Here is a 25,445-nt window from a genome sequence, read left to right as displayed (position 1 = left end):
AAAAGGAAACGAGCTGAACTCTGGCACCCATACTTCTGACGGAGGCATGAATGGGAAGGACTGCCTCGCGCTCCCATCATGCCTTCCTTGCCCCGGTGTCCTTGGAGCCCTTGGATGGAGAGCCAGAATGAACCTGTCCTCCATTAAGCTGCTGTTGCTGGACTTTTGATCACAGCAACAAGAAAACTAAGTGCCAGCTCCTCCCAGTAGACACTGGATGGAGTGATGGATCCATACAGCTTTGTCTCTTCTTTTCTTTTCTTTTCTTTTTTGGTTTTTCAAGACAGGGTTTCTCTGTGTAGCCCTGGCTGTCCCGGAAACTCACTCTGTAGACAAGGCTGGCCTCGAATTCAGAAATCCGCCCGGCCTCTGCCTCCCAAGGGCTGGGATTAAAGGCACGCACCACCACTGCCTGGAGAGCTATGTCTTTTTAAGTGCCTCAGAACGAGCTAAAGCCGCATGAAGAGATATCGGAGTAGGTGTTCCCGGGGCAGCTAGAGGAAGAAGAGACACGTTTTGGTGCAGGGTGGACTGTCTAAAACAACTGGAGAAGGATGATTTGGGGAGATCGTCAGACAGTATTCCTTAAAGCATTCTTAAAAAAAAAAAAAAAAAAAAAAAAAGGGTTGGGCACCAGAGAAATAAGGAATCCAGTAAAAATTCCACTAAAAGTATTTATCCCTGAAGCTAAGGCTGCTGTCAATCCCCAGGGTTTCAGTACTCAGCTGCATTTGAGGATGCAGATAGAAGCCCATGTTACAGGTTTGTACCCGTGTGATCGTATTTGGGCCAATCAATATAAACATGTCTCCCTGGCCAAACCCCACATCCCCTTTTCTGAGCTTAGGATCCTGGGTAACTTTTAGGTCGGGTCTCCAAGGGCTCTAAAGAGGAGAGTTCCCCTGATCTCATCACCCGGGACACACACAGCGAGGTCCCGAAGCTGGTTTGAACAGCTTGCGGCTGTGTTGAGTAACATCATTTGACTTTTCCAACCATAAAGGGCATCACTAGAGCAAAAGTCACCAATGGCTCCACGAGCACACCCCTCCTACACTGAAAAAAAGACTCCCACGGCTTCCAGCAGACTGTTAATGTGGCAATCACATCACACCGCTTGGGTTGTTGGGTTAACTCCGCCATCCTGGTGCCCTGGGCAGGCTTCCGTATCTCTCAGAGGTCCCATCTATAAAATGGGAGTAAGCATCGCGCCTATTTCTAAAGGTGGATGAAGAAGCTAGCTGACCCACAGCGCCCAGCCTAGGACTTACCAGGTCACTCCAATGAAATGTTAGCTCAGGGTTAGCACACCTTTAGTCAAACAGCATGCTAAGGATGCATGCTAGGGGAGTGCTCTAAGCTGAGCTACATTCCCAACGCTCATAATTTATTCAAATGTATTCTCTTATTTCTGGCTGGCTGTGGGGGAAGGCAGGAGGACTCTGTACAAAGCTCAGAAAAACTAGGCCCTGCTTCCTCACTCCCCACACCCACCCTTTTCCTATTTCTTCCTTAGCTCAAGCAACAACCCAGACACTGAGACCTATTCACGCTGTGGGAAATTTTGAACGCTTTTTGCTTCATAGTTCTGAAGAAAAGGAAATACCAGCAACAACCAGAATAATCCTCAGTCACATATTTAGTGTGTTCAATTCTCTGAAGGTCTTTGCTTTATGTCCTCCCCACTCAAAAAGCCTTCAAGGCATCAAACCAGAACAGTTTCATTTCTAATGTTGGAAGAAATCTTACAACATTTCCTGATAAGATGTATTTATGGAAAGGCCATTTTACAAAAACAGGCACTTAAAAAAAAAAAAAAAAAGAAAGAAAGAAACAGGAAATAACTTGATTCCTGAGTGAAAGATTGTGCTCTAGGTAAATGGAAGAGTTTAGTGCCTTTTTTTTTCTTTGCACCTGACTGCAGTTAAGAAAACAGTGAGAGTCTTGGCTAATAATAGTGCCACAATGTGAACACACCTGGCATTCCTCAAGAGTTTGCTATTGAAAGGATTTTTATCCCAAGTTCATTTCTTCTCTTGCTATCATAAGATATGACCTAGAATTTCCTAACACACAAACTCCCTAATTCCATTTACAGCCACAGAGATTGGAAATAGATAATTAATCCACATAACAACCTCAGAGTCAACGGGGCAGTGGTGGTGCACGCCTTTAATCCCAGCACTTGGGAGGCAGAGGCAGGCAGATTTCTGAGTTCGAGGCCAGCCTGGTCTACGGAGTGAGTTCCAGGACAGCCAGGGCTACTCAGAGAAACCCTATCTCAAAAAAAACAAAAACAAAAAAACAAAACAAAACAAAAAGGAACCTCAGAGATTCTTCTTGCACAGAACAGAATTACCTGGCGGTTCTCAGGAACATTGTGGGAACTCTGGCCATGGCTATTTCAGCTCAAGTTGACTGTTAAAGAACTCTGTAATGGTCTTGTTATTTCTGTGACTCAGTTTGTGTGTGTGTGTAAAGTGAGTTTCTTTGTTTTGATTCTTTAAATCTTCACATTCTGCCCCACACCCAGTTGGGAGTCATGACAGAGCAGGGCCACAGACGAAACTGCTGTGGTCCTTTCCCAACCCAAACTTAGGAAATCTGAACTGGGAGACCTGACAGTTTCTTTGGATTTAATCTTTGGGCCTACTAAATGGTCTCAGAATGATGAATTGCACAGGACTTAATTTTGGCTGAATTTTTCCTATTCTCTTATTTATCTGTCCATCTATCTATCCACCCATCTATCTATCCATGTCCCACCCATAAACAACCCATCCATTCGTGACCCATTCTCTATCTGTCTGTCTGTCTGGCAATCTATCTATCAATCTATCTATCAATCTATCTATCTATCTATCTATCTATCTATCTATCTATCTATCATCTATTTCCCTTCCACCCACTTATTTATCCATCCACCAATCGTCCATCCATCTATCATTCAAGCATCCATGTAACCATCTATTCTTCATCTACCTACTCATTCATCCATTTCTTTCTTTCTTTCCTTTCCTTTTTTTATTTTTTTGAGACAGGGTTTCTCTGTATAGCCCTGGCTATCCTGGAACTCACTCTGTGGACCAGGCTGGCCTTGAACTCAGAAATCTGCCTACCTATGCCTCCCAAGTGCTGGGATTAAAGGTGTGCGCCACCACTGCCCGGCTCATTCATCCATTTTCACATTGACGTCCAAGCACTAACAAAAGCTCTTCCAAGAACGTCTCTGAGGAACTGATCCAGTGGCTATAACTCTAGGACCTGACTTTGAACTTCTCACTAGTTCACTGAGTCTCTTTAGAAGATCACTCTTTTGCTGTTAGGTTAATGAGATGGCTCCATGGGTAAAAACTTGCCTCAAAAACCTGATGGCTTGCGTATCAGCTCTTGAACCCATTGTGAAAAAGAGAACTGCCAGGTGGTGGTGGCCACGCCTTTAATCCCAGCACTTGGGAGGCAGAGGCAGAGGCAGGCGGATTTCTGAGTTCGAGGCCAACCTGGTCTACAGAGTGAGTTCCAGGACAGCCAGGGCTACACAGAGAAACCCTGTCTCAAAAACAAAAACAAAAAACAAAAAAAAAAAAGAAAAAGAAAAAAGAAAAAAGAAAAAGAGAACACAATATTGAAAGTTGTCTTCTGACTTCCACACATTATACAATGTCATGGGTACAGTCTCTCTTATACTACACATATGCATGCTCCATATATATGCATACATACATATATACATAACACAATCATACATTTTTTTATAAAAGAATCTCTCTCTGGTCTGTTTGAGAGGTTGAACTGATAAAAAGCATAGCCACCCTTTGTCACAGGGTCCCATTCATGCATCTAGTCTGTGTGACTGAGGTAATAGAGAATGGGTTCAGTGAACTGTTGGTAGCTTTAAAATTGCAAGATGTTGACGCCTAACAGAATGTAAATTTTTAAAAGAATAGGGTTCTTTATAAAGTTGTGTTAACATATTTTATTAATTCTTTGATATGTTTTATAATATTTCCCCTAACTTCCCCAACTCCTCCCAGATCCATCTCTATCTCTCTATCCATCCAACTTTGTCTTCTCTCTCTGTCTTGCTCCCAGTCTAACCCATCAAGTAAGTAGTGTTTTTTGTTTTTGTTTTGTTTTTTTTTGGTTTTTTTTTGTTTTTGTTTTTTTAAAGAAAATGAGACTTTACCCAGGAAAGTGGAAGGGTGGAGTTGTTTCCTGTTTGAGTCTGGTTCAACAGTGAAAGCGTGTGCTGCTTGAGAGCTTGCTTCATAATGGCAGAAGGCCCAGAACAGCCAGTAAAATGGAACCTGGTCTTAGGATGTAGGAAACCCCAAGACTCGCAGCAGCTCTGTCAGCATCCCCGCGGTACGTTCCTGGCCAGTGTGAGTCCTGCAGCATTATTCACTGAGAGGTTTCCGAAAATGACTTTATTCTCTTTGGAGACTAGAAAGTTAACCAAGGGACTAAAGCTATGTCATTGACGCTCCCCCAGCTAGTGTGGTGTGAATTGGGGGCATGCTTGGTGCCCACAAGCTCCTTTCAGTCTGATGTGAGAGAAGAAAGAGGGGCGTGCTTAGTGCCAGGAGCACCTTTCAGGGTAGTGTGAGGAAAGGAAGGGGCGCGCTTGGCGTGTTGAAGAAGCAATGGTGCTCGCTGCACGGGTGCAATTCGAAAGCTATTCTTGTGCTCTAGGTTTTTTTGAGTCTTTGCTATCCTGCTGTCCTGCCTGCCGTCAGTGCTGAGCGTTTTTGGTGAGGTCTTGGCCAGCTCTCCTCAGTCTGGTGCTCTGCCTGGTGACCGAGTCTTTCCTGTTCGCATGCTGATCATACTTGGAAATTATGAGTCATTGAAACACAGCCACGAACACTGGGGGTGGGGAGATTAGAAGGGAAAGTGCAGCCAGGACTTCCTGTTCCAACTCAGGGTCATTATCTAGGGGCAAACTGGGAACTTCTATGGTGATGGGACGCCCACACTCAGCGGCTGTTTGCGACACAGAGAACTGATTGAGGGAGGGTGTGGGGAGCCCTGATACATAAAGAAACAATTCAGCCTTTTGTAGACACCAGGGTAGACCTTCCACTTATTGTTAGCTGGTGAGACTTAACTATTCACATTGGTCTGCCCTCTTCCAACACCCAGCAGGTACAGCCGCAGCCCTATTTAAAACAACACGGCATGATTAGAAACATTGCCAATTTAACAGGAATTAGAAGACTTACATTCAGAGATGTAGGTAATTGACACCAACAGCACTTTTCTTGTAATTCGTGTACTCTGACTGATTTCATTCCCTAGCTAGTCTTACAAGAATGACCAAAGCATAGACAGCTACCAGATTACTGTGCAAAGGATAGAAATGACTGCTACTACTCTTGCCATCTAGGCTAGTGCCGGCAGTCAGTTTCTAAGTGGTTTGGCTTCAGAAGTCAGCTTAACTACACGCTAATATAAAAGACGTCAACCTTAGAACATTTCTTCGTAAGGGACAGTTTACAACTTCACAAATTGTGAAGTCAACATAAGGAGCATTTGGTACTGACAGGTGCATCAGTCATTGATGACTTGGGGATGTGCTTAAAAGAATGAGTCTCTGTCTCTGTCTCTGTCTCTGTCTCTGTCTCTGTCTCTCTCTGTCTCTCTCTGTCTCTCTCTCTCTCTCTCTCTCTCTCTCTCTCTCTCTCTCTCTCTCTGTCTCCTGTATGTATACTTATATAAATGGAGGCCAGAAATCCAGATACACTATCATACAGAGCTGAGCATGGTGGCTCATGCCTTTAATCCCAGGACGTGGGATGTAGAGGCAGGCAGATCTCTGAGTTCGAGGGTAGCCTGGTCTACATAGTGAATCCCAGGACAGAGAGAGACCCTGTCTCAAAAAACAAACAAACAAACAAACAAACAAACAAACAAAACAAAAAAAACCCAAAAAACAGAACAAAAAGACCTTGCCTTCTTTGATCACTCTCTGCTGCCAAGCCCTTTGAACGATGTCAGAGATGGAGCTGACTTGGGTGGTCAGGGACTTAAGAAAAGATAAACAGAGACAGACACAGGGAGGTGGGTTGGGAACTCTTGGCTCCCTCTCTGGTGGAGAAACCTCAGCATTGAGCAGCTTGGCATGCTGTTATAAAGTGGAATACAGACGTGGGGTTATCACGTCCAGCTGAACAGGAGGCAAGCCTTGCCAGTCTTGGTAGGAGCTATCTCTGTACGAGAATAGTCTCCAGGTTATATATATCTGGCATAGGAAGATTATGGAGCACATTGCCAACATCCACACGGACAAGAGGAAGGCTTTGCCATCCCTATGGCCTCACGTTGGAAGAGCATTACTTTGCTATTTTGTCATGGCTCTGAGGCTTTGGAGTCTCTGAAATGGTCATGGTTGTGCCCATGTCAGAAGAAAACATTCCCTCCGGACTCCTCTCAGTCAGGTCTTCCTCTCCTTCAAACCTAGAGTTCATCGACTCCACTAAGCTGGCTGGTGAGTGAGCTCCAGGGTTCTTCCTGTCTCTGCCTCTCCAATGCTGACATTAACAAACATGCTTTCTTTTTGGTTTTGTTTTGTTTAAACATGAGTTTTTTACATGGGTTCCAGGGATCTGAACTCAGGTCCTCATGTCTACTAGGAACTTTACCAACTGGACCATCTTTCCAACCCCAAGGATGTATTTTATAAACTGTAGGTAGATATGTGTCTTCTTAAGTCCTCTACAATCAGCCGCCTACACTAGTGCTGAACTGAATGACCCCATTGCAGAAGTTTGCGTGAGTGGGATTTGAATCATGAAGTATCATTACATTTGATCACAGCTCCACACTCTACTTAACCATGCTGAGCACGGATGTTTAGTAAGTGAGGATGAGATAGATGTATTATCAGATCCTGGGAATCTACTCTCAAAACCTGAGGAAACATGGAAAAGAAGAGGCAGCTAGGACGCAGTGTTGAAGTAAATCCTGATTATGTTGCCTGCATGTTTATGGCAGACAGGCATGCTCTGGGACTAAGCAAGCTCTCTGTTCCTTCTGTGACTTACATTCGGCCATGTGAGACCATCCAGAGGGCCTCACTTTGCTGTCTTGCTGTATGCCCCCCAGGTTCCTGTGCTGGCTCTCCCTGCCTTAGAATGCTTGTGCTGTTTTCTTTAATTCTTCAAATCTGTCTGAGGGCCACACCCTGAAGTCTCTGGAAGCTTCCAGTCTCCTCCAAAGCTCCCACCTCCTGTTCTCTCTAGATGCCTGGGACTAAGCCCCACCCACACCCAGCACAGTGAAGCAGAAGTACTTGTTTATCATTCCATAAGACTTTAGGGTTTTTGAAACCAGGAATCTCAAGATAATTATCTAACTTTAGGATCTGTAACCATCCTTGACACAGGTGATGCTTGATAAGTTTTGCAAATGGTTTGTGAACTCCAATAAGCCAAATTTCTGTGATGCTACCACATTCAAATTATCCCTAAACTGCAATCATAAACATTTTGCTTTACTCATAGACACATACACACACACACACACACACACACACACACACACACACACACACACACATGGTTAGAGGTGAGCAAACAGTTTTACAACACCTTACATTATTATTATTTTTTAAAGATTTATTTATTTTATGTGTATGAGTACAATGTAGCTGTACAGATGGCTGTGAGCTATCATGTGTGTGACTGCTGGGAATTGAACTCAGGACCTCTGCCAGTCCCACTTGCTCTGGCCCCACTCCCTCCAGCGTAATTCACTGTAACTGTTTTCAGACGCACCAGAAGAGGGCGTCAGATCTCATTATGGGTGGTTGTGAGCCACCATGTGGTTGCTGGGATCCGAACTCAGGACCTTCGGAAGAGCAGTCAGTGCTCTTACCTGCTGAGCCATCTTGCCAGCCCAACAGCTTACATTATTTACATGCAATTTGGCTAAGATTTTCTGAAGATTAACCTCCACTAGGGCAGATACACAAGGAAAAGTCTGGGCCTTAAGATCTGTCTTGGTAAAGACTAGAGAAGAAGGGAGCCTTGAGGGACAGGTTTTTTTGGAATGTGAACTGGGTACATTGAAGAAGGAGCTTAACTTTTGCTTGTCCCCGGCTCTAACAATTTAAAAAGAGAAGGTGTTTATTTTGGCTATTTTTAGAGACTTTGTTTGTTGTTGTCTGGCTGCATTGGTTTAGTGTTTGACAAGGCAAGGACACTGGAAGAAGGCTGCCCACCTTGTGAACGATAGGAGAGAAAGAGTTAAGAGAGAGAACGTGAAGGCCGGAGGGAAGGCTCAGAGTTTGAGAGCATGGACTGCTCCTCTGAAGGTCCTGGGTTCAAATCCCAGCAACCACATGGTGGCTCACAACCATCTGTAATGAAATCCGATGCCCTATTCTGGAGTGTCTGAAGACAGTTACAGTGTACTTACATTAAATAAATAAATCTTTAAAAAGAGAGAGAGAGAGAACATGAGAGGAGGGAGGAAGAGGGAGAGAGAGAGGGAGAGAGAGAGAGGATGAGAGAGAGAGGATGAGAGAGAAAGACCACGTGGCACTGAGTGAACACACAAGCTGGGAGAACACGTGATCCTCCAGGACACATCCCCAGTGACCTCTTCCCTCCAACCAGGCCTTATGTCCTAACCGCCCGTCGATGTCATCCATCCATTCTCCTAAACCTACAGCTTGCAGGGCTAGAAAGCTAACTACCTGTTAAGTTGTCTTGCAGATCGGGTTTCATTGTTCAGAAAACCTCCCACTAGAAGTTAGTGTGGAAGTAAGATATGCAGATGTGTTTGGGTGGACCTGGAACCATTCTGCAGCAAGAGGCAAACTGTGGCCTCTGGATTGGGGAGGCAACTCTGATTCAGTGTTTCCACCCTTGTCTGGGCAGGCTGGCAGCCAGGAAGGCACGCAGGCAGGCAGGCAGGGAAACCCTGCTTGGGGCAGGCTGTGTGGTTGTGGGGTCAGCCCACCATCGTAACCTAAAGCAGTGTTCTCCCAACTCCATGCAATGGAATACATCATTACAACATGACAACAGAAGTAGAATCTCAGAATGCCAAACAGAAAAAAACAGCTAAGGGCACTGTGCCTGCCTATGAAGCGTTAACATTAGGCAACTGTTTTGTGATGTGGGCATGGGCGTCGGTATGTGTGCATTCCAAGTCACAATGTGCCATGTATTCCTAGTTGTGGGTTTCAGTCACAAGAGTGTGAAACTATCTGGCCTCCAGCCTCAACTCCAACATTCTCAGTAACTAATCATTCCGGTTTTGACTGCCCAACCATGAGATTTTGTTGTTGTTGTTGTTTATAACATGCTTTGATGTCCAGTAGGCTACATAAAGTTCTGTAGAGTTCCCTTTTCTAACTTGTGAGTTGATGCCTTGGGGTCGTATGGTTCACTCGGCAGAGTGCTTGCCTAGCACATACAAAGCCCCGAGTTCAATTCCTACCCCAAGAATCAGGCATGGTGGAACATGGCTCTCATCCCATTACTTAGGAGCCGGAGGAGGGAGAATCAGGAGGCCACCCACGGTTCTTGTTGGCTACGTACTAAGTTCAAGGCCAGCCTAGGTAACAAGTGTGCATCACTGTGTATATACGGAGATGGAGACAAGAGAATTGCCTGGAAGCTCATGGGCCAGTGATCCTGGATGCTTCAAGAGAAGCATCAAGAGATACATATCTCAAGAAGGTGAGAGGTGAGCAATGACTTTCAAAAGTTGTCCTCTGACTTCACATGCACACCGTGGCACATGCGTGTCCTCCACCCACACACCTGTGCACACACCCTTCCACCTCACCAAATAAATATATTTTTAAAAGTTTAAGCAGCAGTACACACAGAGCATAGTCCTGTGGCTACCAAGGAGGATAGTCCTATGGTTACTATGGCAAATAATCCCGTGTGGGTGAACACATCATTACAGAGAAGTGGCCGTGCAAGTCGAGACGTTGAGTGTGGCAAAGGACTTTGCCATGGATGCACTGTGTTCTGCACTGGCCAAGAGCGGAGGTTTTGCTCTTCTTTGCTCACAGTGGATAGCTATTGAAGATGGCTGTGCTAATCTGATTGACTCCAGTCTCCCTTTCATTATGCAAGGGTCAAGGCATCCCATCACACACCCCACCTTAAAGACAGAAACGCACTACTGGCCCAATCAGTACTGGAAATCAGCAGTCAGTTCTCCAAGGGGAATGGTGAACTACAAGCAAGGAAGTCTTTGGCTGCAGCCTCCCAGGTTACTCCTTAGCCTGGTATGGGAGACATCCTCATCTCACCAGTGTTTGACCTGACTGGATGATGTTTATATCTATTGCGGGAGTCATGCTGTTCATCCTGGAGAAACTTGCCCCTCTCCCACGCACACTCATCAGTCTCCTCTAGCTCCTCAGTCTTCATTTAGAGACCTCATTTAGGATCTGCACTGACCTGCGGCAATGGATAGGTTTGACTCTATCTACACTTGTTTCACACTACTTTACAGCTCCCCCACCATTCATCCAGGACTCTAGACATAGCAGATGCATAGGAAGTGCCGGGGACTGGCTGGGGACAATTTCATAAATTCCTGTAAAATTCAGCCACTGGGCCTGCTGTGAGAACAGCGGGCCTGTGTTCCCTTTTTCTAATCTCCCCCTTCAGAAACTCGAATTTCTTAAATGAAATTTAAGGGCGCCTCAGGCTGAGGCTGCTTATTTCTGTCAAGAGTTAATTATGTGTGGAGTCTAAGGGGACTTCCCTGTGTGGCTTGTAAGGGGAGTGATAAGGGGACATTAAGAGACACAGCTGGGTAATGGAAAGGCATTCTGTGCTGACTTTAAAGACGCGATGTTTCATCTTCTTTGGCAGGAGGTATTTTCTTCCTCAGATTTTAGTGAGGCTTATTGAAAAAGGGGAAATACTTAACTTTCGAAAAAAACTCTTTGACTGATTATCTCTTTGTATCATCAGGTTGGGGAAAAAAAGGAAATTGATAATATTATCTGGACTGCAATTTTAGGCAGTACAGGGCTTGACATTCTGTCAATCTTCATGAGGCTGACACGAATCAAAGAGTACATGAGAGTATTTCACCCCAGCACAGTCTTGCAAGTATTGACAAAATTTTAAAAATGTTCTTATTAGCATATATTAAAATATATATAATGGGTTTTATAGTGACATTTTCATACACGTACATAATATATTTTGATCATATCCACATTTCATCCCTGTTACCTTCTCTTTTCAAACTGTTGTTTTTATTACAGTTATGTGTGTGTGTGTGTGTGTGTGTGTGTGTGTGTGTGGTGGGGGTGGGAGGGCTGGTCATGTGCTACAGCATACATATAGAGGTCATAGAACAGCTTGCTGGAGTCAGTTCTCTGCTTTTGCCATGTGGGTCCTGGGGATGAAACCCAGGTTGTCATGCCCAATGGTCAGAGCCTTTAGCCGCCGTCCCATTTCACTGCCCTTGTTACGGCTCACGTTGCTCTCTCCTACTCCCCCTTAATCCCTTCCTCTACCTAAACAGCTTGCTTTCTGTTTTCATGTCTTTTCTTTTTCTTCGTGATCCAGTGAGTCTCCTTAGGGTGGTGTATAGCCACCTAGACTCCTTACCAGTGGCTACCACTAGAGAAAATTTCTCCCCCTCCTCCACAAACCATTAATGTATAACCCATTTCCTTCCAGATATCGAGAGGCCCAATTCTGTACAGACGATCGCAGTTGCTATGAATTCCAGACTGCACCAGCCTTGTGATGTCCAGAGGTCAGCCTTCCACCCCACTCTGCCCCTCTTCCTGCAGCTCTTCCATTCTCTCTCGGCTCCCCATTCCCTGGTGTTCTCTGAGGCTTGGGTGGGATGACGTAGATGTCTCACGCAGGTTGGATGCTCGTTATTCACAGTATTATCAGGTTCTGTAGTTACCTGCTAACCACTGCAAAAAGAAGCTGCTTCTCACGATAGCTGACAGCAAGACTATGCTATGAGCGTGCACATAGTTATTTAGAAGAGGCTTTGACAGTCACCTTGTGTCCCCTTAGCACAGCCACAGCAGTAGCTTCCATACCAGGACTGATGACCTCCCTAGTCATGAATTTTGATTAGGTTTGTAGTATAAAATGTGAGGTTTTCAGATCTCATCAGAAAGAGCTTGTTTACTCCCATAACAAGACTTGTCACTGTTGCACCCGTGGGCTCATCTTGCACGGCTGGGTTGTTGTACATGGAGTCCACCGCGGAGCAAGGCTGCTGATTCTCCTCCAGCAGCCTATGTAACCCATCTTCTGATCCCGTACAAACTAGCCAGTAGGGATGAAGCTTCCAGCTTTGTCCCTGGTTGACATCTCTAAATCCTGGGACTAAAGGGTCTACACCCTTCTATGTTCTTACTATCTGGTTCAAGTGGCCCAAAAAAAAAAAAAGTTGAATTTCCTTTTTAAGACCTTTCACGTGTGGAATGGTTATTAACAGGAAGATGGGTTGTTAAGAGGTTATCGTCTGCTCTGTGGAATCATTAAAAGGCAAATTCTCCACCTTCCGTGTCATTCGGCTTTCCTGTCATTGTTCAGAATGAGTCTGGGATTTCTCTGAAGCTCCTTTCTCATCTACAGAAGGAAAGCCACTGGGCTCAGGGAACGGCTCTGCTGGTGGACAGATTACCTAGTGAGTGCAGAGACCTTAATTTGATCCTCTTAATACATGTACATTACAGCTGCGGAGGTGGAGGGAAGAATGCCTGAGACTCAGGGGCCAGCCAGTCTCATCTATTTGGTGAGCTCCAGACCAATGAGAGTCTCTCTCTTGAAGAAAGTGTCTAGCATTCCTAAAGGTAGCATTCCTAAGATTCCTCCAGCCTCCGAGTGCATAGGTGCACCCTCTCACATACTAGTACGTACACAACATGCACACACAGACACTTAGGAAAACGAAACCTAACACATGAAAATTCAGGCGCGGTGAGAATGTGTGCTTATGTGTGTGTATATGTGCATATACATATATACATATACTGGCTGGTTTTGTGTGTCAACTTGACACAGGCTGGAGTTACAACAGAGAAGGGAGCTTCAGTTGGGGAAGCATGAGACCCAGCTGTGGGGCATTTTCTCAATTAGTGATCAAGGGGGTAGAGCCCCTTGTGGGTGGTGCCATCCCTGGGCTGAAAGTCTTGGGCTCTATAAGAGAGCAGGCTGAGCAAGCCAGGGGAAGCAAGCCAGTAAGGAACATCCCTCCATGGCCTCTGCATCAGCTCCTGCTTCCTGACCTGCTTGAGTTCCAGTCCTGACTTCCTTTGGTGATAAACAGCAATGTAGAAGTAAGCTTAATAAACCCTTTCCTCCCCAACTTGCTTCTTGGTCATGATGTTTGTGCAGGAATAGATACCCTAAGACATATATGTTTGTGTGTGTGTGTGTGTGTGTGTGTGTGTGTGTGTGTGCGCATGTTTGTACATGTGTGTGTGTGTGTGTGTGTGTGTGTGTATGCGCATGTACGTGCATGTGGAGGTCAGAGGACAATTCCCTATGTTTCATGTCAGGATATATCTGCCTTATATGTTGAGGCAGAGGATCTTATTGACCCAGAGCTTACTTAAGTAGGGGAGGCTATCTTACCAGTGAGCCCCAGGGATCCACCTCTCTCTCCTTTTCTAGAGCCTGGCTTTCCTCTCTGGGTTCTGGGAATTGAAAGCAGGTCTTCATGCTGAAGCAGAAAGCGCTTTTACTGTTTTACTAACTAAGCCATCTCCGTAGCTCCCCACCCCCTTTCTTAATTTACATTTTGTTAACCTCATCATGTGCCTCCTTCTGCATTGGCACCAGACAATTTCAGTCTGTTTCCCAAAAATCAAATCAAACAATGAGATTTTGCCAACATTAAAACTCCTTCAGAAAAGCAAGAAATACAGGCCCTGAAGGCAATTTAAAGAGAGGAGACACAATAGAGATTTGAGTGATGCCTGAGTATATTGTTGCCTGGGGTAGTTTTGTGGGTTTTTTTTTTTTTTTTGCTTTATTTTTGTTGTTGTTTTGTTTTTTGGGGGTGGATACAATACTCATTTTGATATGGAAGGGTTTGTACAGCTTTAAGTCAGCTTCTTAATATGACTTTTTATTTAGGTCACTTTGAATTGAATTTTAATAGGATCTCAGTGGATGAAGACTTTGGGCGACCCTTTTTAAGGAAATAAAATGGGAGAAATTTACATCCTATCAAACTGAAGTAGATGATGTAGTTGGGAAACACTCTTTAGAAATGCTGGGTGGTGGGAATGCTAGATCTAACAGACAAATTTCCACACTGGCTTGTAACTTGACACTCTTAGAACTCCACTTCTGAAGCTGGGAGCAGTTCAGACAAGGAAATGCTTGCTCTTCAAACACGAAGACTTAGATCCATCCCTACCGCCCATGTGACAAAGCCTGGCGTCATTGTTTTCTTAGCATCCCAATTTTGGCCTGGCAGCAGGGAGCTCTACTCCTCAGGCCAGTGAGGCACCTTGTCTCATAAAACAAAGTGCCTGAGGAATAACATCTAATTCTATTCACTGGCACATTTACCTCCCCCTGCCCCCCCCCTCCCCACAGACACACACACACACACACACACACACACACATTAAGCAGCCTGCAAAAGCAGCCTGTAACCTTGACTAAGACCTACAGACTTTCTGGGACCCAGATGTTCAAGTCCTAGTTGTAAAAATCACGACATTGTCCACTCTAACAGTTTCATACCTCGTCTTGGCCTAATCGACTCTCAGATATTTGGCTAGACATGATTATGGCTGCTTTGGAAAAGGTATCTTTGATAAAATTAATGTTAAATGAATATGCTGTTTTCTTTCCCTGCTGTTATGAAACACGAGACCTCCTCACGCGTGCTAGGGAGGCGACATACCACTGATCTCCACACTCAGCCCTAACTAGGTGAGCTCTGAGTCAAACAGCATTGTCCCCCAGGAAGTGGGAGGATCTTGCCCTAAAGTCAGAAGGCTCTGACCTCTCCCTGAGCAACCACTCACTAGCAGATAGTTTCCACACTTGGGTTGCAGTCCCACCCTTTCATGGACTGCCCACCAGCACAGTGTGGGCTCATCAGCCTCTTAACTACATTGGCAAGTTTCTTTTAACATTTTTTTAGTTCTTACCGGCTTCTTGTGTTAATGTAAGTTAGCACGCAGCTAGCACTTGTGTGGAGATAAGAGGGCAACTTATTTGCAGGAGGTGGATTCTCCCTTCTGCCCATGTGAGTCTTGGAAACTGAACTCAGGTCGTCAGGCTTGGCAGCAACACTTTTATCCATTAATGTATCTTCATAGTGCAGATAATACCTTAACATAGTTGTCTCTATCCATATACATTCTATTTCTTGACCAACACATTTACAGCAGAGGCATCTGACCCCAGGACAGGTAAAGGATGAAAGGACCGCAGCTTGCTATAGCCCTGGGCCATGACCAAGGGCTTCTCCCGGGAACATCTTCTTACCTTTCCTTCTCTTTCTTTGCTAAAGCGAATTTCTTTCCCCATACAGGAAAACCATAGAGATTGGAGGTAGAAGGGAACTACCAAAGCAACTTCAAATTGTCATGGTCTCTATGTTTATAGGAAGAGCTGAGTTTGAGCTGAGACATTCAAATGCTGGTCAGATTGGGTTGCTCCCGAGAGAGACAGGCATGTGAGAAGTACAGAGGTGTTTGTATAGAAATGAAGCTTTTCTGGGGCAAGCAAAGGTTTAGGGGCATCAATGGGGAACCCCCGATCACCCTATAAATATTCTTTCAAGCCCGAGTGGTTGGAGAAGGCAGGGTACGGTCTCTGATGCTATCAGAAGATACTGGGAAAGTCCCTGCTGTACCTGTGCTTTCATGTGTGATTCTGTGACTTTCAAAATACAGAGAAGCAGCCATTGGATGGATTCAAAAGAACACAGAGGACCAGGACGACCATCACTATTCACCTCCCATCTCTGGAAGCTTAAGATCCAGTAAGGGTTTTGTTAGGCAATACAGCATGGCCCTGCTGGAGGTAGTAGTACAGGCCTGAAACCCCAGTTCTCATGAGGCAGAGGTAGGAAGATTGTTTTATGACTTTAAGGCCAACCAGGGGTAGTGAGAAGAAAAACCAGGGCTCCAGGTTGCATTTTAACTGTGGTCTTAGGCAGCTCACTGCCTGGTGTTATTCAGGATCTGTGTTGTTTCCATTTTTGTTTGTTTTTGAAACCTGAATTAGTTAATTAATGTTGTATTTTATACAGGGTTTCCTCTGTGTAGCTCTGGCTTTCTTGGAACTCGAACTCAACAGAGATCCACCTGCCTCTGCCTGGCGTCAAAGATGTGTACCACTACCGCCTGGCTGTTCTTTTTCATTCTTAGGCAGTAAAAAGGCTAAATACTTCAGCTGACCTGCAAGAGCACTTTATGTCTTTGAGCCCTTGAGTGTAATAATTGTGCAAGCCTTTGTAAGCTTGATGGTGATATGCAAGGGCAGTAATTATCAAGGTTATAGCACGCTCTCAAGTGATTCAGCTGAAGAAAGTCTGCCTGACACAGCTGATATATATATATCAATCACACATGAGAGAGCGGGGGTAAAGGGGAGGGAGGAAGAAGAGTAAAGGGCTTTGCTTCATTTTTTCCTGTAAGGAAAAAAAAAAGTACTCACACCATAACAAGGCTTTGAAAAAGACAGCTTCTTATTTTCTCAAGTGGCATCTCAGCAGTGATGACTGCTCAGTCTCCCATGACAAAAATTTGAGTCCCTGATTATAAACTTTCACTGTAAAAGTAGTTGTTAACTCTGGACTCCACATATGCACACCTCTGCACGCAGCTCTCCAGCCTCGTATAATTGGTGCATATTTACTGCACAAAAATAATTAATGAGTTTCAAGCATAGATCTTGGGACAGGAAATATATTGGTGAATGGACCCTACATTCACAGGGACACAAAAAGATAGCATTGCTTAGCACATTTGAAATTAATTATGGAAAAAAGTCACAATAAAGTAGAAAGCCTCAGAGGGTCTGGGTATGGAAACTTGACTACATTTCCTACAGACAGGTCTCCTTGAGAGGGTAAAAGGAATATTTCAGCTTGGCAGCACTATTATGACAACAGCTGTCAGGTACAGGGAGAAAGTCAGGCTCATGTCTTGGAGAACAGCTTTCCAACTAGAGGCAGCGGATGGCTCAAAGACAAGAAGTTCATGAAGAAGTTTAAAAGTAGAAGAGACTGGCAGACTGTGCACCGTGAGATCAGATCTGGCAAGGGCATGAATTCTACCACTGGGGCTCTAGCTTGGTTTAACTGAGATGGAAATTCCAGAAAGGCTTTATTCCAGGGGGGACATGTCTAGGCTTATATTTTCAAAGGACTACTGTGAGTGCTATAGTGTAAGCAACAGACTAAGGTATGAAAATGCGGGAGGTCACTTGGGAAGCCACGGCTGTCCTCCTGAGAGAGGACTATGATTTATACCAATGAGGGTGTGAGACAGCTAGATTAAGCATCAGGACTTGAGTGTGATGTTCCTATTTGCAAAGGACAGAAGGTAGGGCTAGTCAAGAAACTACAAGGAAAAATAAGAAATGTAATTTGTAATTCCAGCACTTGGGAGGTATAAATGGGAGGTTCAGGATCATCCAGGGCTATGTAAAAGTTTAAGGTCAGTCTGGATTACATGAGACAGTCTTCCAACCAAGTAACCAACCAACCAACCAATCAACCAACCAAACAACTAAGCAAAATATTTACAAAACAGTTATTGGGAAAGTGTAGACAGGAAATAACGGGAATACTCAGTAGAGGGCTAGGGATGTAGCTCAGTGGCTAGAGTGTTTATGTAACATGCACAAAAGCCTGGGTTCTGTATTCCTAGCACTTTATAAAACTGGGTGTTGTGGCACACATTTGTGCTCCCAGCACTTGGAAGGTGGAGGCAGGAGGATTAGGAATTCAAGGTCATTCTCAACTGCCTAGTGAGTACAAGGTCATGGCTGCCAATGAGAAGTATGATGTGTGCTGTGGTCTTACAAGATGGGCCTGAGATACTTCTTTATAGGTCGAAGAAAGCAAGAAGAGGCATAGATCAATTGACCCCTTGTACAGCTCTGAAGTGATAGATGGGAGTGGTAATGGGAGTGGTAGATGCCCTGTGAAGTGTATTTTGTAGGTAAATGCGACCCCTCTCCACTTGCATGCTGAAAACTTAGCACAATGACATTTGGCAGTGGAAACTTTGATGGGTAATTAAGACATGAAGAATAGGATTAGTGCCTTTGTAAGAAGAGACACAGGAAGATTTCTGACTCTTCAAGGATATAGCAAGACTACATTCACTACAAACCAAGAAGATGGTGTAAGAATTGAGCAAACAGGGATACCTCATAAAAATACCAAGGAGCAAGGAATGTCCATTAAGCCTAAAGACAGAGCTTCAGAAGGGTTTACTGAGCAAACATCGATGCCCTAATTGCGGGGAGTAATGCCCAGTTCCAGGAAATGTCCCCAGTAAGGGGTGAATCTTTCCCCCCACCCCTCCTACATGCAATTGGTATCTCCTCCTCACCTGGGGCACAGAGGTCAACGGAAACAAAGACAATGGGCTCCACCAATGAGAGATAACCAACTCATGCAGTAAACCTATGTACTGGGGAGGTATAAAAAGTGTGTGCTTTTGTTCCTCAGGGTCACTTTTGTTCTGAATGCTAGATGACCCCAGTGTACTGGGTCAATAAAAACCTCGTGCTGATTGCATCAATCTCCGACCCTGTGTTTTCGAGAGTGGGGCACCCATGCCAAATTTAACACGAAGCAGAAGAGCAGTGGTGCCCTTCCCCGCTCGGCTATCTTGGCAGCCCAAGCTAATTCTCTGGGTCTGTCCAAGGCAAGAACCAGGAAGTCTCATTCTAGCAGTTCCTGAGAATTCCCTTAAGTGAGGGAAGCCTTTCAATTACCCTCTGGTATGTAAAACAATTCTGTCTTCTATGGGACTGCTCTTAGAATTCTAACTATGTTTACAATTAGCAATAGTGCCTGACCTCTATTGCTAACTCTGGGGACACCCTGTCTGATAAGGCAGCTTCCTTGTGAGAATTTCAGTAGGCAATAATGCCTGACCTCTATTGCTAACTCTGGGGACATCCTGTCTGATACAGCAGCTTCCTTATGGGAATTCCAAGCTACCAATAGCTTGGTATCAAATTAAGATATATTGGAACGCTGTGCTGGCCAGGGAAAAATGTTTAATCTTAGTTTTAACTATTTACGAATCATTTCTTGGGGTACCTTTATGCCTGAATAAGAAGGCATGTTGACTATTGGAAAGACTAATCTGGAAAATATCTAAGTTAGGAGATGCCAGGGACTGAATACCCAGGAGGCAAGCTCCCTTTGATGCTGTGCACCTCAGGTCCATGATCAGGCCTTCAAGCCTGACACGCAGACTTTACTGGAGTAGATGAGTGGGCGTGGCAGGCCAGAAGACACTTCCAGCTGAGGGAGTGGCTCTCTAACAGTAGAGGTCTTAGGATGGAAGAGGCGAGGAGGAGGGAAGAAGAGAAGGATCTCATTGGTTAGAGTGGTTGAGTTGAGTGGAAGGCATAGGGAGAGCACATGGGCAGCGAAGCATGCAGGGGAGGCTTCCAAGGCCCAGACTTGAAAGAGAGTTGCACCCTCTGTGGCCATTTCTGCAGTAGTCATACTCTGTACACTGTGAGGAGGGGATGGTGGCTTGGCTGTGGAGTTAGTGACAAATGCATGACTTGATTTTTTTTTTTTTTCTGGAGTAACCCTGCTGATGGATTGATTGGACACAATGAATGAAAAAAAAAGGGCAAAATGACAATTGTTTTTTTTGTGGGGGCTGAGATGCAAGAGGCATTGGGTTTGATCCTCAGCACTGCATATGCCAGGCATGATGCCTTATGGCGGTTATTCTAGCACTCAGGAGGTAGAGGCAGGAGGATTAGAAATTCAGAGTCATCTGAAGGTACACAGTGAGTTTTGAGGCCAGCCTTAAAAAAAAAAAATTTTTTTTTTTGGGGGGAGGGAATGGGCAGTCAGCTACATGAGGACCATTATCTAGAAAAAAATATCTGCTAAGAGACAATGTGAAGTGGTGAGGGAGAAGTAGGGATTTGAAGCAGAGAACTGGTTTAAAAATAAGAGAGTTCAAGAAAGTTTGAGACAAAATGTTTTGAGAAGTTGGATGCCCAGAGTGGTGATGCAGACCTATGATCACAGTACTTGGGAGGCTGCAAAACCAATCAGGGGTACATAGCATGTCCTTGACTCCAAAATGAACCAACCAACCAACCAACCAACCAACCAACCAACCAACCAACCAAATCAACAAATAAAGAACTAGCCTACTAGATCAAATACTTGCAGTCGATGTTAGTTGTTGGATATTGTGGTAGCCCTAACATTTTCGGGCCCTTGAGGCTTGTTCAACAATGATGCTCTTTGTTGTTAGGAGGGGTGGTGGTTTGGATGAGAATGGCCCCTATAGGCTCATATATTTGAATGTTTTATCACCAGGGAGTGGAACTGTTTGAAAGGATTAGAAGGATTAGGGAGTGTGGCCTTATGAGTTGTAGCCTTGTTCGAGGAAGTGTGTCAGCAGGGTGTGTTTAGAGTTTTCAAAAGCCCATGCCAGGCCCTGTGTGTGTGTGTGTGTGTGTGTGTGTGTGTGTGTGTATGTTCACCTGCCACAATGTGTGTGGAAATCTCTGAGGAAAGATAACCTGAGGAAGACAATTTTCTTCTTCATGTATGTCCCAGAGATGGTTCTCGGGGCATCAGGCTTAATTGCAGGCATCTGTACCTTTTGATGTATCTTGTCAGCCCTGCTGTCTTATTTTATGAGTCAGGGCTTCACACTGTTGTGGAGGCTGGCCTCACGCCCATCTGAGCTCTCAGATTACTGGCCTGCAGAGACATGTTGGGCTTCTTTATTTATCTGGTAATTTGGCTGGAGGCTTGGCTTCCTTTTGAATTCACCTTTATTTCCCTGGGCTCCGTGGGGGCACATTCTGAACATGATTGATAGCACCCAGCAGTTTCTGATTGAGGATAATAGTAGGAAGAAAAAAAAAAGCAGCTTTTGATGGGTGGAAAGGTGATGCTGGATGCCAGAGAGGTGGGCTTGAGAGCTGGTTCCAACAAGCCAGCAGTGTGTAACACCTTCCGCGCTGTGCCTGGTGGCTGCAGAGTGCCCATCTTCTTGGAGCTAGAAGAGAGTCCATGATAAGGCAGGGTGGAAATCTGACTCACTGGCACACAGTTAGAGCTTTTGTCTCTGATTCTGACTTGGAAGTGACTCATGGGTCAGAAAAAAAAAACCTTTTGGAAGCAAATGTGTGTGTGGGGAGGGGGGATGCAAGACAGTTCTGCCTTGACTGAATTTTATCCTAAGACACAGAGTGGGCCTGTTCTCCCGTAAACTCTGCTTTAGCCTTTCTCTTTCAACAGCAGGGAGTTATGAAGCCTGACGACTCCCTCATTTTCTTCAAGATTTGTATGAAATGCAATTTAGGGGGAGATATAATCTCTCTTTTTCTATTCACTCCAATAAACGCTAATTACCGCTAGGGCAGGGCAGATGGGCTTCTAGAAGCCTGAAGCCATCTGTAATACTCTTTCTTTTACATTTACCGAAGTCTCTCTGCTTCTAGCAGCTATCAGGCTACTTCCCTGCCATTCAAACCGGGGGGGCCCCTGCAATCTGCAGTAGATTTGCTGAGCATCTGGCTGTGGGAGTTGAGGCTGAGGCACAAACACTCTGGGAACACAGCTCAAAACAGTGGGGCTCACATGAGGTCTGAAGAGCTAGTTCTGAGATCTCGGGGGCAACATGGATTAAGAAATGCAGTTTGGCTTTGGGGCTTGGGGGTGGATATAACGCAGATATAAGTTAAGTTAAACAATAAGGAGACGTTCTTGTGTTAAACGAACAAACAAAAACAAACACACTAGGCTGCTACAAAGAATATGGGGCAAGGAGGATTGTACCAGGGACACTATTGTGACCCACAACCTCAGAGCCCCTGCTGGCTTCTCTTTCCTTCCCTGACTATCTCTGTCTTCACACTGGTTGTCCTCTCCTGCTTTAGGCCAGGAAATGGGGTCACATAGAACTTTGTAATTTTTTTTTTTCAGTTTATCCCTAGGGAGAAACTGTCTTTTACACTTCCAGTTTCTAGTACCCTAAGAAGGCTTTCTGGTTGGGTTAAAATATGTCACCATGAGGATCCTGAACCAATCCCTTAGGGCAATATAGGAGAGTGGGGTGAACTGGGCCCAGTGTGGTCCCCACCTCCTGGACTAGGTAATTCTTTTGGGAACCTCGTGGATTTGGAGCATCAGAAGGGGTGGAGTTTAGGAAACCAAGGGTCTGTAGGCTGTTTTTAGAAACAGAGACCGGGGCTTTGACCTGACCACGTGCAGTGCTCCCAAGAAAGAGTCGCCCATTTTTTTTTTTTTTAAAAAGGAGACAGGTCTTTGCAAAGTCTAGATGCTTAACTCCCCGGGTGCTGAGAGCACAGTGGCTGTCCCCACTTGGCTGATGTGGCCACAAACGGGTTGAGCCCTCAGCCCAAGCTCAGAAGCCTTGAGTAGTCCCCCAGGTCTCTAAAGCACTCGTTTGCTTTCATCTCTGCACAGACTCCGCCCTCCCCTTCCTGAGCTAAGACTCACTCAGCTTCTGGGGTGGCATTTGCACAGACCTGGAGCAGGGGAAGCAGACTATGGGCTTCTTCCTCCCCTGGTGCCACGATCCAAGCTGGGTATGCTGGACGTGCGAGAGTGCCAAAAGAAAAGCCAGGGCTCTACAAGGACACACCGGCTAAGTGGCACAGGCCCCACCCTAGCTGGTAGCAAAAGTCGGGGGAGGGGAGGTTCTGGGTCTTTCAATGCAAAGCTCGTTAACCTAGCCTCGAACAAGGTCGAGTACCCGGTGGTCCGTTCGCAAGGTAGGCAAAGGAGCCTCCACTGTGCACCTGTAAGGAAACACGTAAACCACGACCTACAAAATGTCACCAGAGCCGAGGCTCATTTTCCTGGAAGAGGGAACTTTACCAGAGAAAGGGACCCGGAGCTTTCCAGACATTGAGGCCAGTATCTTGTGAGTGTCCGGGGAGGTGGGATGGGGCAAGGCCTTTCCAACCTCCACTTCCCTTGGTGACTGCTGCTAGCTTTGTAACCTGATCTTCCAGGTGGTGGGCGCTTGGAGGTAGGTGGTGGTACCAGGTATATCAGCCAGAGGCACATTTAGCTAAACAGAACACTGACAACCCCCTCTCCCTAGCCCAGGACCCCTCTTGACTCGGTGGAGGCGAGCCTGATGCGGCTGAGATCCATCCACAGCCTGGCCGAGGCAGCCGCCGCGGCTCCCCTCCCCCGCTGGACTGTGAGCCCATTTTCGCTCGGCTGGTCTCTGCGCCGCCCGGATGGATGGCGCCCCACCCCCCCCTCTCCTCTGCTCAGTCATTCAGACTTGGAAAGTCAATAACACGCTGACATCATCAGGGGTTTGTGTATTATTACACGGCTACTTTCCAGAATACCTGGCATTATCTAAGAGAGGAGCACTCGATTGCACCGGCAAGGCCCGGAGCGGAGTCTGCAGCCCCGGGGAGGCGCGGCTGCTGTGGCCAGGCTCTCTCTCTTTTTTTTTTTCCACAGGGAGTACCTCCAGGGCACCAATTAGGAACAGATGGTGGCTTCTGCTCTAAAAGCAGATGCACTTTAGATATCAATACAGATTCATTTTGGCTTGGGGGGTGTACTCAGAAGTCACCCTCAAGTGACCTCCATTTCTTCTGAAAACACACGTGCCCTGACTTTTGGTCCTTAAAGAGCATTTTCAATGATTCTCACACAGGCAAAAAAAAAAAAAAAAAAAAAAGGCGTTCGCTCTAACCAGAAGCTAAAGCCTGCCTCTTGAGGCTTAGGAGTGGGGGTTGGGGAGGGGGGTGTTACGCAATCACCCTTGCGGGTGATTAGAGCTTTGCTTTGCCTCCAAGGCTGAACTGAAAGATTTTTGGTGCCTGAGCTTCTCTTTAAGCTTACTGCAGGGCAAACGCACAGGAAAACATGGCCCAGATTTATGGTGCAAAACTGCTCTCCAAGCAAATTGCCTTAGCGTTCTGTTTCGGTTCTGGAGCAGAGAAAAGTAGATGGATTTGGTGTTAATTAAGATCTCTTTATCTTACTGTTCCGGTGGTTCCTTTGCCTAGAATGAGGTTGGTTTTTGTTTTTTGTTTTTTTAAGTTTATGCATTTAAGCGGTTTCCTTCTCTGCCCCTTGCTGTGAACGGTACTTGAAAGGAGCTTTGATGCTAATTAATGGTATAGATGGCTGCCACTTTGTTTTTGAGAACACATTCACATATTAAAGACAATACCATCCAATAATTCACGCAACATGGCGCCTTTTCTGTGTAGCCAAGCAGGCTATTATTTACAGACACAGGACAGGTCTCCTTTAAGTTCTCGTCAGTATTTTTAATTGGAAGAAATAATGGCAGCCAGCCCTAATTTGGAGAATAACAAGGGGAAGGGCTGGCCCTCCTTGGCCTCATCTTACCCCTCCTGCTCCAGGCAGGGAGCTGCCTGATCTAAAGTCCTTAAGTGCTCCCCTGGAGGTAGCAGAGCAGACAGAGTCTCAACTAGTAAGGTTTTCTCTCCCTGCAACCAGAAATTTCAGAAGGTTAGGGCAACTTCCCTCTAAATGCGATGACAGAGAACGATCCGAAGCTGCTATTTCTCAAATCCAGCCACAGCTGGGGTGCACACAGCTGGGAATCAGGGCAAAACCTTCCAGGATGGCCCCCTTATTGCCTGAGAAGTGTCTGAAATGGTGAGACGTGCAGAAAAATGGAACTTACGGGGTTGGGAAGAAAAGGAACCCCCATTTTGGAGCCTGATTGAAACCTCTAACCAGTTGAAAAGCAAGATTTTTTTCCAAGTTAAAATTTGCTGTGAAAGTTGCTGTCATACCAACAATATTCCTGTGTATGTGTATGCAGGCTCAACATGCGAAGGTCAGGGGGCGACCTCAAGTGTCCTTCCTCACCAGGTGATTCCCACTTTTTGCTTGAGATGGGGGTTTCTCAGGATTTTGGTTGTTTTTATGTGTACAGGTGTTTCTATGTATGTACGTATGTATGTATGTATGTATGTATGTATGTATGTGTGCAAGGGCCTATTGTGGTCAGGAGGTGTTTGATCTGCTGGAGCTGGAGTTTTCAGTGGTCGAAGGTTCCCCGATGTAGGTACTAGGGACTCGTCTCTGGTCTTCAGCAAGTGCAGCAAAGGTTCTTAAGTTCTAGCCTAGTGGTCTACTCCTTGAAGTAGGCCAGGTTAGATGGCCAGAGAGGTCTAACCACTTGCCTGCTCCTACCTCCCATTTTGCCATCCTGCAGGTTACATGGTTAATGTTAGCATCCAGAACCTGCC

General features: G+C 45.5%; 1 long non-coding RNA gene across 1 annotated transcript in view; it reads left to right on the top strand.

Annotated features, from left to right (window-relative positions):
- Positions 1 to 4,274: 4,274 nt before the first annotated feature.
- Positions 4,275 to 25,445, top strand: part of LOC116094996 — a 95,028-nt gene continuing 73,857 nt past the window's right edge. The window contains exons 1-2 of the long non-coding RNA XR_004120389.1: positions 4,275 to 4,365; positions 11,670 to 11,748. This is a non-coding gene — a long non-coding RNA (uncharacterized LOC116094996). The remainder of the gene's footprint in view (positions 4,366 to 11,669; positions 11,749 to 25,445) is intronic.

The sequence above is a fragment of the Mastomys coucha genome, unplaced genomic scaffold (genome assembly GCF_008632895.1).
Source record: "Mastomys coucha isolate ucsf_1 unplaced genomic scaffold, UCSF_Mcou_1 pScaffold17, whole genome shotgun sequence".
NCBI classification, from domain to species: domain Eukaryota; kingdom Metazoa; phylum Chordata; class Mammalia; order Rodentia; family Muridae; genus Mastomys; species Mastomys coucha.
Note: the sequence above shows the minus strand (reverse complement) of the source record. Positions and strands in the feature narration are given on the sequence as shown.